The 7,836-nt window shown below is 39.4% G+C and overlaps 1 long non-coding RNA gene across 1 annotated transcript; it reads left to right on the top strand.

The window, feature by feature from the left end:
- Positions 1-6,490: 6,490 nt before the first annotated feature.
- Positions 6,491-7,527, top strand: LOC106149040. Its single transcript, XR_001234943.1, has 3 exons — positions 6,491-6,539; positions 7,123-7,235; positions 7,321-7,527. It is a non-coding gene; the product is annotated as an uncharacterized LOC106149040 (long non-coding RNA).
- Positions 7,528-7,836: the final 309 nt, after the last annotated feature.

Here is a 7,836-nt window from a genome sequence, read left to right as displayed (position 1 = left end):
TGCCATGTACAACCTCACGTTGATTGACAAACTTGTGCAAATGCTAGTGGTATACTGCATTTTCATTGTTTACAGTACAGTATTCATCCTCTGATGAAATGCAAACTGTATTTTATTTTGATTTAATATGTTTTAATATGTGTGAATTAATATTTTTATATTTTTATATGGTTTTAAATTTTTTAGACAAAAACAATTGAAATCACCTATATACCTCAAAACCTCACAATAGGGCAAAAAATCTGCAATACAAAATTGGACATATTTTTTAAAAAAACCCATGATACTGTGAAGCCACAAAAGGTGAACTGCAGTGTAGTGACGGATGACTGTACAACCTTACAGTGCATGTGTGTTCCCATGTACATTCCGTGGCCATATCGCACAAAGTACACAGAGAGATGTGTTATTGTATCCAAGAAAGAGAAAGGAATTTATTTAGGGTTCTGTAGCACAGTCTGCATCGAAAGAGAGGAGTAAAGGGAAATTTCACAAGGCCTCTAATTCCTCTACTGTCTCTAGAAATGATCCACTTTCTACAGGGACAGTGCATAGCACAGAACATCTCAGGAAGAAGTAACAGCTTATGGAAAAGGCAGAGATGTACAATGCGAATGTTAAGGAGCAGGGTGGGGTTTGGGAGAAGAGTGTGTTGTTCATTGTGACAAGATTGTAAGACACAAAAATAAATGGATGTGGAAATGCAAAATACAAGACCAGTCATTTGGTTCATCACCACAAAACTCATTAAATAGTATGCTTTATACACTTTCAGAACATGAAATGAGGAAGAGTATGCCTCAGCATCAAAGAGCTTCAAGATCAGTAGAGATCCAGCACAAGAAAACCTCAATTTAGAAAAAATTTAAATATTCAAGCACATTTAACAGAAGCATCAATAGGAATTTGTATTTGACTGGATAAGAGGTGGCAGAAAAGTAAAAGGAGCAGACGAATAGTAAGAAAGAACAGTGGAAAATGACTCCCAGGGTTCGCCTTTCAGAGGGTGGGTAAGGTGGAGAGAAGACATGTGAGTAGAAATCTGCAGGATATGAACCCATGGGACATTCAACTCAAGTCTAATGAGTCATAAAATCCACACCTACAGGTGTGATTGCAAATTTGCTCTCTCAGTCTCAGCTGGTATTGGGCGCAATCCATTATTTCTGTCTCTTCCCTCTTTTTGCAGCATTTCCTACCTTCTCATGTAATTAGAAAAACACTTGTATCCTCAGCAGTAACAAAGAAACCCTCCCATAAATCCATCCAGTCATCTCTCCACTAGACAGAAGACTTAAATTTTTTAAAAAAATAAAAGATTTCCTCATCTCCTTGGTCCACAGTAGATGAAACTGATTTCATTACGATGACATCAGTGATCTTGGAATTGACAAAGGGGATGGGTCGTTTTCACTCGGTCTCCTAAATTTCCCTGGAAATGTATCACTATTTGACAATTTTCTTTTAATTATATTCCACTTCAACTTTGTTGAAAGTGCTCCCTCCTGTGATATCTCTGCTTCTTTGCATGACTCCTTTTCTCCCCAGGGCCCATTCCATAACTGCCCCTTTGCTCTTCCTGCTGTCATAAGACTCCTCCCCTGGGCCCCTAAACCTAATTGTGAGCTTCATGAAGGGCTCACTTGCCCTTCACTGCACTTAATGTTCAAACACTCCAGAGGGGAAGGTGGCTGGAACGCATCAAGAACTGGTGTACACGTACAACCCAAGTGCAGAGTGGAAAGCACGGCCCAAGGAGACAGCACACCTTGATATTGTTTGCCATTTGTCATGTGAAAATGCCATGCACTCTACGTGGATCACCTAATTTATTAAGGAAAAAGATCAATTCTTTTATTTTCTTGTGTCACAATATTAAAGTCCATTTATTGTTAAAAGTTATTTAGAAGGAAAAATACACAATCAATTTCTCTCCTTTGCTAGTTTGCAATCTCTAACATTAACCGATGACTTTCCAATTATTTTCCACTCTCTTGACCCATGTCCTTGGGAACATAGTCAGAATTCTAAACTGTATAGCTCATACACACACTGCAAGTTCAACACGCTCATCTCTGAGCTGAGTGGAATCTGGAAAGTCCTGTTTCTCATCTCTTCCTGAAATCTGCTTATTGAAGACATGTCTGCAATCTCTTATAGCCATCACTATTTGCATGTCAATGATAAGGTCTAGAGACAATCATTCAGCTAAATTCAGCTCTCTGAATGGCTTATGTGCAATTAGGACATTTCATGTGTGTTGAGCAGTCCACACATAACAAGACATAGTATTAGTGGGTGTAGGAAGAATGATCATAAGTAGCATCTATATTTCCTTTACTTTATTAGGCTTGGTAGTAAGAATTTAACATAAATTAACTTCCAGAATCTCATAATAGAAAAATCATCTGTATCACCCTGTCTCACAGAAGAGGATATACAGAATCAACTTGGGAAGTTGATATAGAATCTTGGTAATATACATGGGTTTGCGATTCAAATTAAGGAACTGACTGAAGAACCCAGTGAACTATGCTTAAGGGCCGTTTGAAACTACACCAAATTGTTGAATGTGAGTTTCAAAAAGTTTTGAAAACCTTTAAGGAGAAATCTGTCACAAATAATAAACTTCCTTCCAAAATGCTCCTGTGAAATCATATTTCAGAGCAACTTAGACTAGTCACTCTCCATCTTATGGGGACATCGGACTGAAATCTGCAATCTTGGTGTGTGCAGTGTCAGCTCCTCCTTCAGGTCATAGAGCCTCTCTCCACCTCTGTCCCATCCCAGAGTGTGTAATTAGGCAAGCGCTACAGGACCTTACCTATCCCAAGACAGAAGAGGTAAATATCCGGTGCTTCAGGAGAAGGGGTGGGTACTCACTTGCCACTTTGCAGAAGGTAGAACAGTGGGTGTCAGGGTCTGATGTGATGTAGGGAGAACGGGAGGCATCGATCCCAGGGCCAAGTGCTTCGTGCAGACGTGTGAGACAAACTGTTGCCATCTATTATACTGCCTGGTAATAATAGCAAATAATGTAAGGTAGATTTTAAAATTGCTAAGAGAGTATATTTTAAATATTTGAGTCACAACAATAATGATATGTAAGATCTATTAGTTAGCTTTAATCACATCATATATGTGTAAATATATATATATCACATTGTGCTTTATAAAAACAGTATATATATAATTCTATTTAATATATAATTTGTATTTAGAAATGTAAATGTGGGAAAAGGAGGTCATATCCTTTTCTTTGAGATTCCGTGGTATAATAATGATATGTATTTGAAGCTTACCTATAAAATGCAAAGAAAAAAACTTATTAATGATCAAAATTCACACAGAAGAAAATAGATGTGAGAGTTGGAGGAAAGAAAGATACTTCTGCTGATATTATTTGACCTCCCATTTTCAGCCATGCCTGCACCTTGAAAACACTACAATTTTTTCTTGAGATTGTATATTTTTGTTTTTTGTTTTTTGTTTTTAACTAAGTCAAATTGGAATTCTATCAATTTCACCTGAGAGAAGCTTAACAATTATACTTTGTAAAAAAAAAAAAATAGGTGTTTATGTGATAGGTGTTTATAAATAGGTTATATATCAAATAGCCTGACTTTTATATTGCTGTACAATTAAATCAATAACAGGTTGCTAAACATTGCTGGTAGTTAATGCCCCTACTGAAAATATTGTAAGACACACAGCTTGGGTTGCAGCCTCGGTGGCCCCCAACCTCACAATATTTCTCTCTATAGAACTTTGGGTAGGAAGGAGAAGGAGTGAACCAGGAAGAGACAGTGGATAATCCTCGCTGATAACATCAGAACAATTTAAATTGCCCAACCAATTTTCCACCAGGCTCCACTGGCATGCCTCTTTAATGTGCAAGACAAAAAGAGCAAGAATAAACAACTTGCAAAAGAGAAATTACTCAACCACTAATAAATTCAAAACAAATCAAGTTGTCATTTCCCAGCTATGAAACTTGTAAAAAAAAAATGTGTAGCCGTCTTGATGCTGGTCACACAATGTTTTGCAGGGCTTCCTTTCTAGGTACGCGGCAGAGTTACACTTCCTAAGCAGTGACTGCCGGGGTAAAGCCCTGTGACTACAGGCAGCTCTGTGTGAGGGTCCAGGAACGTGAGTCATAGTTTTCATTTCTGGACCAGAACACTTAATACCCCATGCAAAACTTTTCACGCTTTCCTGTATGTGCAGATGTGCAGGGAGTGCAGATGAGGATAACACAAGCAGAGTGCCTAGCCCCGCTCACAGGTTACGGAGTCTGAACAAGATATACACTGAGGTTGTTTTTCATTTCTAAAATTTGGGGGTTGCTTGTTACTGTGATGGTGTAAGCGGTCCTGACTGATATAAAATGTAAAAAGCAACAGCAGCTTGTTTCAACAAGGCAAATTAGAATTGCACATGTATGGTATGTATATATTGTTTGACAGGATAAATTTTTTTTTGTGTACCAGGAATCAAACTCATGACCTCACACTTGCCAGGCAGGTTCTCTGCTGCTGAGCTGTATCCCCAGCAAGTGCCAAGATAAATTAAGGAAAAATTTTTGGAGAATATTTTGGTAGCATGCCATAACAGTTCATTAAATTATTTATTTTCCTCCTGGTAATAGATTCTAATATAAAAAGGGAAAAAAGAAAAGGAACAGGAAAAAGAAATGTTAGTATTGATTCCTTATATTTTATTTTCCAGGGATACCTGAGACCATTTTCTTTCTCCAAGTTCCATTGTACTGTAAGGGAAGCCACTCTAAGTTCAGGCCTTTGGTTACAAGTTTTGTCTCCACCTATTACTGGTTGTCATCTGTTATCCCTACCGTTTTCAGTATCCTTGCCTAAAAAAAGGACCTCCAATTTTATGAAAATAAACTGAACAGAATAAACATCACTTGTTAGCAATTAGTATAATCATCACTGTGTATGACCTTGCCCTAGTCTACATGCCCTGTCCCAATTTATATATTCATTATGGATGCTTTATTAATATTAATACACTCTAAATTCATTTTAATTCTTTTCAATAATTTATGGAATAAAGCAGCAGAATATTGCTGAGAATGTCATAGAAAAAAGCAGAATAGTATGAGAAATTCATTTCTTCCTTGTTCAAATCAGGGACTAAATTGCATTAAAATGTCACCTGTATTACTAACAAAAGATATTGGAGATTTTGACTTATATATTGGGCAGCGTGAACTTGTTAAGACCTTATGCTTGAAAGGAACAAATTTGTCCCCTGCCTCTGTGGTCATAGTTACAGTCAGGAAGCTGCAGACTCGTCACACTGGGGCAGAGTCCTGAAATGGCACAAAGCAAGCAACAAACTGCTCCTTCTCCTGGCAGACAGTTCAAGAAGAAGAAAGAGTAAGGGGCCGCACGTCCCAAGCGCACTAACCAGGTAAGTGCTCTCCAAGAGAAGGTGGGAAGCCCAGCTGGATGGAGGTGGGCCTGACCCCGGGGAGACTCTCTCCACAGTTACTGTACATCCTCACACCTAACCTCCCGCAGTAACCTCAGTAACCTGGCATTTTCTTAAATTACTGGAATGTACATGGTAGTTCATTCACTTTGATACTTTCAAAAAGTTAAAAGATTTTGGCCGGGGATATAGTTCAGTGGCACAAGTGCCTGCCTGGCGAGAGCAAGGTCCTGAGTTCAATTCCTGGTACCAAAAATTAAAAAAAAAAAAAAGAGTTAAAGATTTTAACCTGATTCTCAGATTAGTCTGTTTTCTTCTCTACCTTACATATGGCTCTCACCAATGGCAAGCTTTCAGTAACTAATTTACTTTTCATTCCCTCTCTGTCTCTGTCTCTCTGTCTCTCTGTCTCTCCTTTCTCTTTACCTATACACTACTCCCACCGCAGGTCTGGCCACGCATTTTCCAGCATGCTCTTTTGATCCCTGGGATAAGCACATGAAGATTGGTTGTGTTCAAAAGCATCCATAATCGCTCATAATTGTTAGATAATTCCACCAAAACCGTAACAAACCTGGCCCGTATGTAATGTTCTGCTTAGTTCACCTTGAATGCACTTCTCTTTTCCCTTAAAGTCCCAATTTCCTCATTTTCCAAGCACCTTCCCTCAAGACACAGGCTTTTCCCCTGCCGACGCTCCACTAATAATAGCCTCGTCACCTCTAACTGCCATTCGGCTACTCTTTGAAGAGTTTAAGCTGCTCTTTCCCCCTTGAATCTGTTCAGACTTTTTCTAACTATTTTGTGTGGCTGCCCAGTCTTCCAGGGGTGTTTCATCATTTGTCTTCTGTGTGTGGTTGGAGGGCATGGGTTCTAAGACCCACTTTTTCCTAGGGGCTGGGGGTTGGCACAAAGGACATCAGCGACAAAGGCCAGCCACAAATCTGCCTAAACTTTCACAGACCTCACTCCTTCTTCACGGGTCTAATCCAGCTCCCCACAGGACCCTCATCACATTAAAAGAAAAGAATGATTTGAAAACTTACCAGTTTGAGCTTTGGAGCATTTCATTGGATTAGCAGATGGTAAGCAACTAGATGAGAAGCAAATTAGATAAAAAGTGGATTTAGCAATTATGGGAGCTTTGTGTAGTTTGTGTGTGTGCAGGTTTTTTTTTTTTCATTTGATTCTCATAAATGCACTCTTCATTTGTTTGTAAAATCTAGAGCATTTAGATTTCAAGAATAATAGAAGATGCTCTGTAATTTATACTAGCTGTTTCAATTAAAAACTTTTTTATGTAGCAAACATAGCATATTGAGTTCATCTTTTGAAATGAGGTGATAAATACATTATGTTAATATTTATTTTGGAATGTGAAATATTTTCTAATAAAAACAGTGAGCTATTTTTTAAAACTCCAAACTTGGACTCACCCAAGCACCAAAATGATAGCTTTTGAAAAGGTTATAGTGTCTGCTATATTTCAAGTGCATCCTCCAAACGTCGTAAGATTGGAGCCCTCATGAGTGGATTAACGTTTTTTGTAAAAAATGGTGTTGATTTTCACAGTAGTGAGTTCTGGGTCTCAGAGGACTGGATTAGTTATTCCAAGTGTGTTGGTATGAAGTGAGATTGTCCTTCCTGCGTGCTCTGTCGCTCTCACAGGGATCCCTGCCCTCTATTATCTGCCAGAAGATGACACAGCTGGAGGTCCCTCCTCAGGAGCCGAGCAGATGTTGGAACCAAGCTCTTGGGACCCCAGTCCCCAGAACCAGGAGGTAAATACATTTTTCTCCTTTCCTAATGACCAAGTCTTAAGTATCTCAAAAAACAGACTAGACAATACCCTTCTCCTCTCTCCAGTTCAGAAATGATTGAGAAACGAACACAGAGGTCAGATGAAGCTTACGTCATGTTGGCCACCTTGAAAAGGTTTGGAGAAGGCTGCTGATCCCCCGAATCAACCCTGTCACCCAGGTCCTGGCATCCCAGGCACCTGCAGAAGCAGCGCTCTCACCATCATCCAAGGCAGACCCAACAACACCCTCTCTGCAGTCGGGAAGATCTAAATATTTGGACACGAGGGCTAAAATGAGTAGAGGGGCAGGGAGGGAGATTTGGGCATTCTTGAAATGCCATATTTCTTTGTCTGTGGTAATTCCATTAGTTTAAAATATGCGAAACTCCATCTAGTTACACACTTTTGGTTTGTGTATCTCTCCACATTTGTTAGTGCCCCAGTAGCATGCTGGCTGCAGTATGGCTTATACAACTGAGATTTATTTCCCCACAGCTCTGGAGGCCGGAAGCCCAAGGTCAGATGGGAGCAAATGTGGCTCCTCCTCAGTCCCCTGGCTACCTGCTGGCTGTAACTCCCCA

Source organism: Chinchilla lanigera, unplaced genomic scaffold (assembly GCF_000276665.1).
Source record: "Chinchilla lanigera isolate Chin_1 unplaced genomic scaffold, ChiLan1.0 scaffold00035, whole genome shotgun sequence".
NCBI lineage: Eukaryota > Metazoa > Chordata > Mammalia > Rodentia > Chinchillidae > Chinchilla > Chinchilla lanigera.
Note: the sequence above shows the minus strand (reverse complement) of the source record. Positions and strands in the feature narration are given on the sequence as shown.